General features: G+C 38.7%; 1 protein-coding gene across 12 annotated transcripts in view; it reads right to left on the minus strand.

Moving 5' to 3' along the window:
* The window catches only part of CNTN4 (contactin 4), a 985,842-nt gene that overhangs the window by 140,547 nt on the left and 829,969 nt on the right, over positions 1 to 15,326 (minus strand). The gene's annotated exons all lie outside the window — the stretch shown is intronic.

Here is a 15,326-nt window from a genome sequence, read left to right on the forward strand (position 1 = left end):
TACAATTTGTATTTGGTAAAATGTACATTTGTGTGTGTACAGTTTGGTGAATTTGGTATACACCACCATGAAGACCAAGACACAGAATATTCTCATCTCCCTGTTGAGGGACTCTTTTAAAGAAAATTTATTGTATGTTCAAGTGAACAAACATTTTAAAATTTCAGAAAATTGAAAGAGAAAGAAACAAAATTAGGAACTCCATAAGAATTTTTTTTTTTAATTGTGTAGGTTAAAGCATTCACTCTCTGATATGGTCGCCACCTCTGCTTTGTCCCATAGCACTCTTCATATATATCTCTATTAGAGAACATGCTGAACTGTTTGTATTGTCACCCTCCGTAAGCTTCTTAAACACAGGGTTTTGTTTAGCTTTTCACTGCAAGTGCCTAATGCAACGCTTGGCTCATTTAGGAGAAGCTGTGACTTGTTCTTAGAGTGTAGGTATTGAGATAGCTCTATTATATGCTACCACTAGTGTTCTAAAAAATTCACTCATGCTAACACCAGTAGCATAGTTATATGGAAACACTATCAGAGAATTATTTCTTTCCTAAAACAAAAGATACATATTTGTATTCTCACCAAAGTAAAATAAAAGACATTTTTCCTGGAAAATATTTTCTTCTGAGTTAATTGAATTAATGTGCAAGAAGAGATTTTCGAATGAAAGGATTCATTTCTTGGAATCTTAATTTTATCATATTTTAAAACCCTGACTCATTCAGTTTGACCTGGTGGAATTTAATATTTAAGACCATGTTGAATGTAAAGTTGAAATATAAATCACAAATTACTTGAAGGAGAACTGGTGGTGTGTGTTATGTGAATGCGGGGGCTTGGGGGGTAATGGGGGCCAATTTCTTAAAAGTTCCTAAATCATAGGCTAATGATGTTTAAAAATGAAAGTAACCTTCAGTGGAAGCAAGACAAATCTTGATTACATTCTTTTGTTGTGGAAATACTTTCAGTAACTGCCTAGAAACAAATAAATATGGAAAGGTTACTTTTTTATGGGGCCATGCAATGTACACCTGGGGCTGGTATTCTCATGTGAAGGTAAAATTTTAAAAATGAATCTAGTAGGCAATTGATATCTCAATCTGTTTACCTCAGATTTATGAGGGAAGTCTATAATTCTGGGATTAATTCAATGATAATAAGTACAATTAATAAGTAGAGTGCAAGTACAGATGTACAGATATTTTTGCTTTAATGAGATAAAAGCATTTCTTCTATGGTCTGCAAAATCATGTAATAAAAATTGTAGGGTTTATGAAAAAGATAGGGTCAGGACATACCTACTCAATATTTATGTAACGAGAACACTACAAAAACAATAACCATCCTAGTAATTATCAAACATAATTAAATATAAACATGATTAAAAAGATAAGTTAAATTCATAATAACTACGATAAAAAATACAGTGTGTGTATGTGTGTATGCACATGCATGAGAAGGTAGCTTGATGGAAGAAAGAAGGAAGAGTTGAGATTGCTAAGCTATGAAATAAGTGCAAATTGCAGAAAGATCGAGAATTACACAATAAGCACTGCCACGTTAGAGTACGTGGCCAAACTGCACCAACAGGAAGAATGTGGCATGAATGGGAGTCATGTGCAGTAGGTATTTTCCCTTGGCTAGCTGTGTTAATCTGTGTTCTTGGGCTTTGTGTTTGGTTGCTGCTACTTAGTAAAATACCTGAACAAATCCAGGGTCTATGTTATACTGACATCATTCCCCTACTTACCAATCCCACATAAGCTAAGTCACAGAAAAGTGTTTCAGTAGAGCCGACTCAATGCAAACCCCTGAACTGACATTAAAAAGTAAAAAAAAAAAAAGTCAGGTATTCTTGAAGTTTTTTTTTAAATGATATTTTCTGAAATAGAGTTACAAATCTGTATTATATAAAAATCCCTTCTTAAAACTGTATCTTTCTACACATATATTTTTATCACTTTAGGCAGACATTTTTCATCCATTCAGGAGGAATTCTGCAGTTGCATTTGAAACGAGTTTGCATAAATCAAACAGCACAACACATGGGCATATTTGTCAAAAAACTATATTTTGCTTTTACAGGATTTGAAATAGCATATCAGACACACAGAAACCAGAAAACACACCTTTCAGTTTCAGAAGCATTTGTAATGTACCATTTGTGTGCATATAATCTTTTGGATATCTTATCAAGATAAGACTGGCTGGAACATCTTTCACTAATTAAAATGGAATTAAAAATTCAAGGCCAGGCGTGATGGCTCATATCTGTAATCTCAGCACTTTGAAAGGCCGAGGTGGGCAGATCACATGAGGCCAGGAGTTCGAGACCAGCCTGGCCAACATGGCGAAACCCCGTCTCTACTAAAAATACAAAATTAGCCAGGCGTGGTGTTACACGTCTGTAATCCCAGCTACTGGGGAGGCTGAGGCATGAGAAGCATTTGAACCTGGGAGGCGGAGGTTGCAGTGAGCCAAAATCATGCCACTGCACTCCAGCCTGGGGGACAGAGCTAGACTCTGTCTCAAAAAAATAAATAAATAAATAAATAAATAAATAAAAATTCAAGTTCTTTTGTTTACTCAATTTACCTAATTAGCTTCTTAAGTTATCTAACCCTGCAAATCTATCAGTTGTAACCATAAACTGTGGTGCTTTTAAGGGAAAACTGTCAGAACTCCATGAGTTTTTGAATACTTGAGCCATTAATGGATTTCTTAATATTCTCCCATTTTGTGACCATCTTTTGCACCTGAGATGCTGTTCAGCTTGTAGGATGATGCTTTTTCCTATTTGTACCCTTTATTCTCAACCCCAAACACTGACCTAGGAGAGGTTTGAAGGAAAAGTGAAAGGGACCTGTTCTATGTGACATTCACAGATAATGAGGTTTTAAAAGTTATTGGTAAATCCCCAGAAGGGCACTATTAGAATCTAACCTTTGCTGGCACTTAAAAAATTAGTGCACATGGAAGTAAAACTTCAGTAGGTTTCTAGTAGCTCAGAAAAGGCAAAACCAACTGTCAAATTACCCCTTATGTCTGAGAGTAGCTAAGATACTGGGAGATCCTTATTTGCTATATTTAATATACTTAAATGATAATATTTCTCACATGCACTGCTAGAGGGCACCACTCCCTCAGCGTTAGAATGAACTGTATTATGGGACCTCTTCCATGTGAGAAATGCAACTTTTTATTACTTATCAATGATCTTTATTACATTATCTATGAGAAGCATGTGGCTGAGAGAAGCCCTCTGTGTAATTCACAACTATTTGTTTTTAGTTAATTAAATGAATTTTGGTCATATATCAAGTGTATTTTAAGTGGCCAACAGAACCCCTCAAAAACTTAAAAGTTTTTTGCTTCAGTGTCATTTCTCAACAGAAATAGTAGAACGATAACTCCTTAACTAGATATGCAGTGGCAGTCCTATTTGGGAAATATATGGATGTGATGTCTTACTACATTATTGAAGAAGAAAGGATTATTATGTATGCCAATTCTATCACAGTCTGTGATAGAAGCATCACTGGGAACACTGCCAGTTGATGGAGAATATTAGGGCCAGCTTTTTTTGAAAGTTCAGCATTTCTGATTACTTTAACCTTTGTCTACTTTCTTTAACTATTACCTCATCATTCCCTAAAAACAAGGTTAGAGTGAATGCATTAATTCAAATCTTTTCACTACTGAGGAGAAAATACTGGTATCAGATTATGAGACCCCAAATTTCTTCTGGCCTGTTGGATTGCTATCTAGAAAGAAGGCTACTGGTAGAAGATTTCCTCTTTCTAGGTCCACTGTTTTAGAATGGCTGATTCAAAAGTCAGCCCTCTCTGAGGTTAGGTATGGTGGCTCACGCCTGTAATCCCAGCACTTTGGGAGGCCAAGGCGGGAGGATCACTCGAAACCAGGAGTTCAAGACCAGCCTCAGTGACACAGTGAGACTCAGTCTCTATAAAAAATAAAACATTAGCCAGGTGTAGTGGTGAATGCCTGTAGCCCTTGCTTCTTGGAAAGCTGAGGCGAGGAAATCACTTGAACTCAGGAGTTCAAGGCTGCAGTGAGCTAGGATCACACCACTACATTGCAGCTTGGGTGACAGTGAGACTCTGTCTTTTAAAAAAAAAAAAATCAGTGCTCTCTTATTATGAATGATATTCACAAGGAGACTCTCAACACAACTCTGAAGTAGACGATTTTTCCATTTTGATGTTAGCATGATGTGTCCCTTCTAGTGTTCCTAATATCTATCCTTCTTTTGTTTTGGTCTAACTCACTGAACGCCCTGTTTCCTGATGGCTCTAATAATGCTTCTTCCATGGGCAGCTCTTGGGTTTATAAACTCCTATTCCTTTGGGCAAGTTATTACAAAACAAAAGAATTTTCCAATAATGAGATTGTTTTGAGGATTAAATAAAATAATACATGTATTGAACATAAAGTACTTAGCACCGTATTTGATCCAGATTAAGAACTTCATACTTCCCCTCTCCACTGCTATTTCCACTACTGCACTACCCCAATCACCATTATCACGGATCTTTTTTCTGCTGAAAAATTTCTTAGAGTCAGAGAAACACACCATTGTTTGAAAACAGAAAATGTTTATTTTGAAATAATTATAGACCCACAGAAAGTACCAAATATAATACAGAAAGGTCCTGTGCATCCTTCACCCAGTCTCCCCCAATGGTTACATCTTATGTAGATACAGTTAAATGTCAAAACAAAGAAACTGATACTTGGTATACTGTGTATATATCACACATGTAGACTGGGAAAAGCACCATGGAAATTGAGATAGGGAACTATTCTATTGTCACAACGATCTTCCCCTTGCTTCCCCTTCATAGTCATATCCAGCCTCCTTCTATCTCCCCTCTGTAACCCCTGGAAACCACTGACCTTTTCCCCATTACTATAGTTTAGTCATTCTGAGAATGTTTCAGATACATACGTGTGTGTGAGAGAGTCTGTGTGTGTGTGGTGTGTAATCATACAGTATGTGACCTTTTGGCGTTTTTGTTCCTTTTTACTGCTGAGTATTACATGCCGGTATGGATAAGAAATACATCTTCAGTATTGCACTTCGGGCTCTATGATAACTGACAAATACTTTTGGGCACAGGAGCCATTTCAAGATCTCTCATCTTTCTTGCCGACAAGTAGGATCAGGAATGGCATTTTATTTCTTTTTATAAAAGATTTGAAAAGTCAAAAATTAGTTACATGAACATAGGTGGAGGTTTTCACTTATTCCCAGAAAAATATTTTAAAGACATTTTAGAACATTATTTCTTATATAATCAACATGTTGATTAAAAATAATTCTTGTTTATTATTATTATTATACTTCAGGTTTTAGGTTACATGTGCCCAATGTGCAGGTTTGTTACATATGTACCCATGTGCCATGCTGGTGTGCTGCACCCATTAACTCATCATTTAGCATCAGGTATTTCTCCTAATGCTGTCCCTCCCCCCTCCCCCCATCCCACAACAGTCCCTGGAGTGTGATGTTCCCCTTCCTGTGTCCATGAGTTCTCATTGTTCAATTCCCACCTATGAGTGAGAACATGGGGTGTTGGGCTTTTTGTCCTTGTGATAGTTTACTGAGAATGATGGTTTCCAGTCCTAGGTATTCTGTTCTCTTTGAAGCAATTGTGAATGGGAGTTCACTCATGATTTGGCTCTCTGTTTGTCTGTGATTGCTGTACAAGAATGCTTGTGATTTTTGTACATTGATTTTGTATCCTGAGACTTTGCTGAAGTTGTTTATCAGCTTAAGGAGATTTTCGGCTGAGACAATGGGGTTTTCTAGATATACAATCATATCATCTGCAAACAGGGACAATTTGACTTCCTCTTTTCCTAATTGAATACCCTTTATTTCCTTCTCCTGCCTGATTGCCCTGGCCAGAACTTCCAGCACTATGTTGAATAGGAGTGGTGAGGGAGTGCATCCCTGTCTTCTGCCAGTTTTCAAAGGGAATGCTTCCAGTTTTTGTCCATTCAGTATGATATTGGCTGTGGGTTTGTCATGGATAGCTCTTATGATTTTGAGATACGTCCCATCAATACCTAATTTATTGAGAGTTTTTAGCATGAAGGGTTGTTGAATTTTGTCAAAGGCCTTTTCTGCATCTATGGAGATAATCATGTGGTTTTTGTCTTTGGTTCTGTTTATATGCTGGATTACATTTACTGATCTGTGTATGTTGAACCAGCCTTGCATCCCAGGGATGAAGCCCACTTGATCATGGTGGGTAAGCTTTTTGATGTGCTGCTGGATTCGGTTTGCCAGTATTTTACCGAGGAATTTTGCATCAATGTTCATCAAGGATATTGGTCTGAAATTCTCTTTTTTGGTTGTGTCTCTGCCAGGCTTTGGTATCAGGATGATGCTGGCTCATAAAATGTGTTAGGAAGGATTCCCTCTTTTTCTATTGATTGGAATAGTTTCAGAAGGAATGGTACCAGTTCCTCCTTGTACCTCTGGTAGAATTCGGCTGTGAATCCATCAGGTCCTGGACTCTTTTTGGTTGGTAAGCTATTGATTATTGCCACAATTTCAGAGCCTGTTATTGGTCTATTCAGAGATTCAACTTCTTCCTGGTTTAGTCTTGGGAGGGTGTATTTGTCGAGGAATTTATCCATTTCTTCCAGATTTTCTAGTTTATTTGCGTAGAGGTGTTTGTAGTATTCTCCGATGGTAGATTGTATTTCTGTGGGATCGGTGGTGATATCCCCTTTATCATTTTTTATTGCATCTATTTGATTCTTCTGTCTTTTCTTCTTTGTTAGTCTTGCTAGTGGTCTATCAGTTTTGTTGATCTTTTCAAAAAACCAGCTCCTGGATTCATTAATTTTTTGAAGGGTTTTTTTGTGTCTCTATGTCCTTCAGTTCTGCTCTGATTTTAGTTATTTCTTGCCTTCTGCTAGCTTTTGAATGTGTTTGCTCTTGCTTTTCTGGTTCTTTTAATTGTGATGTTAGGGTGTCAATTTTGGATCTTTCTTGCTTTCTCTTGTGGGCATTTAGTTCTATAAATTTCCCTCTACACAATGCTTTGAATGTGTCCCAGAGATTCTGGTATGTTGTGTCTTTGTTCTCATTGGTTTCAAAGAACATTTTTATTTCTGCCTTCATTTAGTTATGTACCCAGTAGTCATTCAGGAGCAGGTTGTTCAGTTTCCATGTAGTTTAGTGGTTTTGAGTGAGTTTCTTGATCCTGAGTTCTAGTTTGATTGCACTGTGGTCTGAGAGACAGTTTGTTACAATTTCTGTTCTTTTACATTTGCTGAGGAGAGCTTTACTTCCAACTATGTGGTCAGTTTTGGAATAGGTGTGGTGTGGTGCTGAGAAGAATGTATATTCTGTTGATTTGGGGTGGAGAGTTCTGTAGATGTCTATTAGGTCTGCTTGGTGCAGAGCTAAGTTCAATTCCTGGATATCCTTGTTAACTTTCTGTCTCATTGATCTGTCTCATGTTGACAGTGGGTGTTAAAATCTTCCATTATAATTGTGTGGGAGTTTAAGTCCCTTTGTGGGTCACTCAGGACTTGCTTTATGAATCTGGGTGCTCCTGTGTTGGGTGCATATATATTTAGGATAGTTAGCTCTTCTTGTTGAATTGATCCCTTTACCATTATGTAATGGCCTTCTTTGTCTCTTTTGATCTTTGTTGGTTTAAAGTCTATTTTATCAGAGACTAGGATTGCAACCACTGCCTTTTTTTGTTTTCCATTTGCTTGGTGGGTCTTCCTCCATCCCTTTATTTTGAGTCTATGTGTGTCTCTGCACGTGAGATGGGTTTCCTGAATACAGCACACTGATAGGTCTTGACTCCTTATCCAGTTTGCCAGTCTGTGTCTTTTAATTGGAGCATTTAGCCCATTTACATTTAAAGTTAATATTGTTATGTGTGAATTTGATCCTGTCATTATGATGTTAGTTGGTTATTTTGCTCATTAGTTGATGCAGTTTCTTCCTAGCCTCGATGGTTTTTACAATTTGGCATGTTTTTGCAGTGGCTGGTACCGGTTGTTCCTTTCCATGTTTAGTGCTTCCTTCAGGACCTCTTTTAGGGCAGGCCTGGTGGTGACAAAATCACTCAGCATTTGCTTGTCTGTAAAGTATTTTATTTCTCCTTCACTTATGAAGCTTAGTTTGGCTGGATATGCGATTCTGGGTTGAAAATTCTTTTCTTTAAGAATGTTGAATATTGGCCCCCACTCTCTTCTGGCTTGTAGAGTTTCTGCCGAGAGATCAGCTGTTAGTCTGATGGGCTTCCCTTTGTGGGTAATCCGACCTTTCTCTCTGGCTGCCCTTAACATTTTTTCCTTCATTTCAACTTTGGTGAATCTGACAATTATGTGTCTTGGAGTTGCTCTTCTCGAGGAGTATCTTTGTGGCATTCTCTGTATTTCCCGAATCTGAATGTTGGCCTGCCTTGCTAGATTGGGGAAGTTCTCCTGGATAATATCTTGCAGAGTGTTTTCCAACTTGGTTCCATTCTCCCCGTCACTTTCAGGTACACCAATCAGACGCAGGTTTGGTCTTTTCACATAGTCCCATATTTCTTGGAGGCTTTGTTCGTTTCTTTTTATTCTTTTTTCTCTGAACTTCTCTTCTCACTTCATTTCATTCATTTCATCTTCCATCACTGATACCCTTTCTTCCAGTTGATCGCCTCGGCCACCAAGGCTTCTGCAATCTTCACGTAGTTCTCGAAACTTGGCTTTCAGCTCCATCAGCTCCTTTAAGCCCTTCTCTGCATTGGTTATCTTAGTTATACATTCATCTATTTGTTTTTCAAAGTTTTTAACTTCTTTGCCATTGGTTTGAATTTCCTCCTGTAGCTCGGAGTAGCTTGATCGTCTGAAGCCTTCTTCTCTCTACTCGTCAAAGTCATTCTCCATCCAGCTTTGTTCCGTTGCTGGTGAGGAACTTCGTTCCTCTGGAGGAGGAGCGGTGCTCTGCTTTTTAGAATTTCCAGTTTTTCTGCTCTGTTTTTTCCCCATCTTTGTGGTTTTATCTACTTTTGGTCTTTGATGATGGTGATGTACAGATGGGTTTTTGGTGTGGATGTCCTTTCTGTTTGTTAGTTTTCCTTCTACCATACAGGACCCTCAGCTGCAGGTCTGTTGGAGTTTGCTAGAGGTCCACTCCAGACCCTGTTTGGCTGGGTGTCAGCAGCAGTGGCTACAGAACAGCGGATTTTTGTGGACTGCAAATTCAGCTGTCTGATTGTTCCTCTGGAAGTTTTGTCTCAGGAGTACCTGGCCGAGTGAGGTGTCAGTCTGTCCCCACTGGGGGATGCCTCCAAGTTAGGCTGCTCGGGAGTCAGGGACCCACTTTACGAGGCAGTCTGCCAGTTCTCAGATCTCCAGCTGCATGGTGGGAGAACCACTACTCTCTTCAAAGCTGTCAGACAGGGACATTTAAGACTGCAGAGGTTCCTGCTGTCTTTTTGTTTGTCTGTGCCCTGCCCCTAGAGGTGGAGCCTACAGTGGCAGACAGGCCTCCTTGAGCTGTGGTGGGCTCCACCCAGTTCGAGCTTCCTGGCTGCTTTGTTTACCTAAGCAAGCCTGGGCAATGGCGGGCACCCCTCCCCCAGCCTCGCTGCCACCTTGCAGTTTGATCTCAGACTGCTGTGCTAGCAATCAGGGAGACTCCATGGGCGTAGGACCCTCCGAGCCAGGTGCGGGACACAATCTCCTGGTGTGCCGTTTTCCAAGCCCGTTGGAAAAGCGCAGTATTAGGGTGGGAGTGACCTGATTTCTCAGGTGCCTTCTGTTACCCCTTTCTTTGACTAGGAAAGAGAACTTCCTGACCCCTTGTGCTTCCCGAGTGAGGCAATGCCTCACCCTGCTTCGGCTCGCACACGGTGCACTGCAGCGACTGTCCTGCACCCACTGTTTGGCACTCCCTAGTGAGATGAACCCAGTACCTCAGATGGAAATGCAGAAATCACCCGTCTTCTGTGTCGCTCACGCTGGGAGCTGTAGACCGGAGCTGTTCCTATTCGGCCATCTTGGCTCCACCCTCCCAAAAATCATTCTTATATAATGCTTTAAGTAGGACTTCAGCTGCTAAATTCTTGTTAACCTCCTTTGACCCATCCTATCCATATAAAGATAATAAGACAGTCTTCATTTTAAACACTCTGTAATCACATTGACTTTCTTATATCAGTCCAAATTGGTGATATTTCATTTACATGTCAGTATCTTAAACTCTTATACAAACTCATATCCTTGGTTAGGCAGGTAGTGTATAGTATGCAAAGTCTGCTAAATGAACAGAAGAGAGTCATTAGACTATGAGAGTGAAAACTCTAGAATTTCATAGTTAGGAAATAGTAGCTCTTGTTATTAGCTATTATTAGAACATCAGTTCCTTGAAGGCAAGAATATGTATCCTGGATCTGTATATCCCTTGGGCCTGGCCCGGTGCTTGATACAAAGTTGACATTTAATCAGTGAACCTATTAAGAATTAAGTCAATTTTTAAAAAGCAACAATCGGTTTTTTGTTTTGTTTTGTTTTTTTGTTTTGAGACAGAGTCTTGCTCTGTCACCCAGGCTGGAGGGCAGTGATGCGATCTTGGCTCACTGCAGCCTCTGCCTCCTGGGTTCAAGCAATTCTCCTGCCTCAGCCTCCTGAGTAGCTGGGACTACAGGTGTGTGCCACCACACCTGGCACATTTTTTTTTTTTTTTTGTATTTTTAATAAAGATGGGGTTTCACCATGTTGGCCAGGCTGGTCTTGAACTCCTGACTTCAAGTCATCTTCCTGCCTTGGCCTCCCAAAGTGCTGGGATTATAGGTGTAGGCCACCATGCCCAGCCAAAAAGCAACAATCTTTCTTTTGTCTGCCTTCTGGCATAATTCAAGGAAGAGCCTCTTTCCCTTTTGTGTATTATAAAAAAGTTGACATTTAATCAGTATTTGATGAATGAATGTACGTTGCAGGAAAGAAGTCAGGGATTCAGTTCAAAACAGGAAATTCCCTTCTCATGAGACTTTGCCTGAACACCACATCCCTTTCTCCCCTTCATATAGGGTTACGAATGGCTTCTTGAACTTCCAGTCCTGTGTACAGGACATGACATCCTCTTTGGAGTTGTACCTCAGTCTAATGAAACAAATTATCCAAGAAATACCATATGGGCTGTTTACAGTACTAAATCATCTGAATGGGTGTGATAGTAAATGTTTTACAAGTGGCTCTCTAAATAAAACAAAACAACAAAATAAAACACCAAAGAATTTGGTTTGTAGTCCTTGCCAATTTCTGTGGTGTAGATATTCCTACCTTGGCCAATTTCAAGCTATCAACATGAAGTCACTGAATGCTGGGCTGAGAAGAGATACATAGAATCAGCTCCTGCCGCTCAGCTAGCTCTAGCAGGTAACCGCCTTTCCCTACTTTTCCCACAACATACACTTAGGGGAAGGTAACAGGGCAAGTGCACCCTGGAAGTTCAGCTATCCCCAGATTTGGGTCTTGTTCTGCAGAAGCACATGGTCTCCTCTTTCCTCCCCAGTATGCCCAACAGCTGACCCAGCACTGAGAAGGTAAGAACTTCACTTTGAGTTTACTTGCTCAAAGAATATGTTCCCTGAGGCTTTGTGAGACAAGTTATCACAGCAGTTTCATGCACTTCAGTGATACAGGCTCTATTCTAGACATGCAGGCTCACCAGAACCATATTACAATGTAGAAGAGCTATGTTTATGCAATGCAGCAGTCACTGATATCTTGCTTATCATGCTCTTTCAATAAAGCACCAGAAACAGTTTTACAGGCAATGAGAGCATATATTTTGCCTTTGTGCTATGTTCATTTTCGTCACATTCAAAAGACTTTACCAAAAGCAACATGCCTTACACTAAGCACAAATGACTTTCTTTAGGAGTCTAGAAGAACCATGGTCTCCTCATGCTGGAAAAAGAAGAGATGGAATATTGTTGGTGCCAATGCTCTTCTTCTGTTAAAAAAAAAAAAAAAATGCCTCACATGACTGATAGAGGTTTTGTTGGGTCATGTTGCACTCTTGGATAATGTAACAATGGAATCATGGATTAAATGGACACAGTGTCATTATACCAACAGAACAGTCCTGTTCTCCTTCCACCATCTACACGATCTTATGAGTTAGAAAGGTACTCTGTTGTCATGGCTTAAGACTGGATAAGAAAGAGATCTAGAAAGCAGATTATAGATCTGTGGCACCTCAAATAAACTCAATTTAACTGACCATAAAAATCACCAGGAGAAGCTTGTTAAATGTACACCCTCCTGAACTCCATCCACTATGAAAGAGACAGACATCTATGATTTCACAACTTTTTGCCACTGAAAATGTGATCCCCCTAGAGCAGAAGCATTGGCATCACCTTGAAGTTTGTTAGAAATGCAGAATTCCAGGACCCACCTCAGACCTGAAATTGGAATCTAAACTTAACAAAATTCCCAAGTAATTCATATGAGCCTTCAAGTTTGAAAAATACTGCTAAATCTGCTATTTTTTACATTGTGGTAAAAAGTACATAACATAAAATTTACCATCTTGACAATGTTTAAGTGTACAGTACAGTAGTATTAACTATATGCACACTTTTGTGCAACTCATTGCTAGAATGTTTTCGTTTTGCAACACTAAAAGTTGATACCCATTTCCCAACTCCCCATTTCCTCCTCCTCTCTCCCAGCCCCTGGTAACAACACTACTTTCTGTTTCTATGAGTTTGACTATGTTAGACATCTCACAAAGTAGAATCATGAAGTATTTGCTTTTTGTGACTGGCTCGTTTCATTAGCATAATGTCCTCAAGGTTCATTCATGTTGTAATACATAACAGAAATAATAATCCATTGTATGTATATAAACACATTTTCTCTATCCTTTCAACTATTCATGGATATTTAGGTTGTTTCCACCTCCTGGCTATTGTGAATAATACTGCAATTAATATAGGTGTGCAAATCTCTCTTCGGGATGCTGTTTTCAATTATTTTGAATATATACCAAATGTTAGGATTGCCAGATCATATGGTAATTCTGTTTTTAATTTTCTGACTGTAAGGTGGATGAGAAACATCATGTTTAGCAGTGAAAAACTGAAAGCTTTTTCTCTAAGATCACAAACAAAGCAAGGATGCTCACTCTCTCAGCACTTCTATTTAACCTAGTGTTGGAAGTCCTAGGCAGCGCAATTAGACAAAGAATAAATAAGTAAATAAATAAATAAAAGGCATCCAAATTGGAAAGGAAAGAAGTAAAAATTTTCATATAAGGCTTTCATTAGGTTGAGGTAGTTTCCTTCTCTACTTTGTTGAGTGTTTTTATCATGAAAAGGTATCGAATTAAGGCGGGCACAGTGGCTCATGCCTGTAATCCCAGCACTTTGGGAGGCCAAGGCAGGAGGATCACTTGAGGTCAGGAGTTTGAGACCAGCCTGGCCAACATGGTGAAATCCCATCTCTACTAAAAATACAAAAATTAGCCAGGCATGTTGGCGTGTACCTGTAATCCTAGCTACTTGGGAGGCTCAGGTTGGAGATATGCTTGAACCCGGGAGATGGAGGTTGCAGTGAGCCAAGATCACATCACTGCACTCCAGCCTGGGCGATAGAGTGAAAAAAAAAAAAAAAAAAAGACATGGTATTTAATTTTGTCAAATGCTTTTTCTTCATCAGTTGGAATGATCATGTGGTTCTGGTCCTTCATTCTGCAGTATATTATATTAACTGATTATTGTATGTTGAGCCATCTTTGCATTTCAGGTATAATTCCAATTTGACACTGTGTATAATCCTTTTAATGTGCTACTGAGTTGAGTATGCTAGTATTTTGTTGACAATTTTTGGATCAGTGTTCATCAGGGTTACGGTCTGTAGTTTTCTTGTGTCCTTGTTTGCTTTTGGTTTTAAGATAATGCTGCACTTACAGAATGAGTTTAAATGTGGTCCTACTTCTTTAATTCTTTGGAAGGGTTTGGGGAAAACCGGTGTTAATTCTGCTTTAAATATTTGGTAGAATTCTCCAGTGAGGCATCTGGTCCAGGGATTTTCTTTATTGGGAGGTTTAAATTACTGCTTCAATCTCCTTGCTAGTTCTAAGTCTATTCACATTTCTATTCCTTCAAGACTCAGTCTTAAGCAGTTCTATGTTTCTAGCAATTTATCTACTTCTTCTAGGTTATCCAATCTTTCAGTGAATAATTATTTACAGTGGTCTTTATGCTCCTTTTTATTTCTGAATCATCTGTTTTATGTCCCTTCTTTAATTTCTGATTTTATTTATTTGAGTACACTCTTTTCTCAGTCTACTACGGGTTTGTCAATTTGGTTGATCTTTTTAAAAATCAACTCTTGTTTACACTGATTTTTTTCCTATTATTTTTCTATTCTATATTTCCTTTATCTCTGCTCTAATGTATATTATTCCATTACTTCTGTTGATTTTTCAGTTTTTAAAATCTTTTTCTAGTTGGCTGTGGTGCAAAGTTACGGTGTTTATTTGAGATATTTCTTCTTTTTTAATGTAAGCATTTATCATTATTAACCTCCCTCTCATTACTGCTTTTGCTGCATCCATAAGTTTTGATAAGTTGTATTTTCATTTCCATTTGTCTCCTGATATTTTCTAAATTACATTCTGACTTCTTCTTTGACCCATTCGTTGCTTAAGAACGACTTGTTCAATTTTTACATATTTGTGGATTTCCTGTTTTCCCTCTGCTATCAATTTCTAGTTTCATTCCGTCATAGTCAGAGAGGATATTACGTATGATTTCAATTTTCTTAAATCTGTTAAAACTTATTTGTACCCTAACATATGGTCTCTTTTGGACACTGTTCCATGTGTGCATGAGATTCCATATTCTGTTGTAGCAGGGAGCAGTGTTCTTTATATGCTTGTTAGGTCCACCTGGCCTATAAGGTTGTTCACATCCTCTGCTTCCTTATTTGTCTTTTGTCTGATTGTTCTATCCGTGATTGAAAATAAAGCATCAGAGCATCTTCCTATTGTGTTGCTATTTCTCTCTTCAGAAGCAATGTTTGCTTCACACACTTGGAAGCTCTAATATTAGGTGCATACATATTTCTAACAGTTACGTCTTTCTGATGAATCAGTCCTTTTATCATTATATAGTGTTTTTCTTTGTCTCTTGTGGCAGTTTTTGTCTTAAAGTTTATTTTGTCTGATATTAATACGGTCACCCCTGCTCTCTTTAGGTTCTGGTTTGCATGGATTTTTTCTTCTATTCTTTCATTTTCAGCTTGTGTGTATCCCTAGATCC

This window comes from Symphalangus syndactylus, chromosome 21 (genome assembly GCF_028878055.3).
Source record: "Symphalangus syndactylus isolate Jambi chromosome 21, NHGRI_mSymSyn1-v2.1_pri, whole genome shotgun sequence".
NCBI classification, from domain to species: domain Eukaryota; kingdom Metazoa; phylum Chordata; class Mammalia; order Primates; family Hylobatidae; genus Symphalangus; species Symphalangus syndactylus.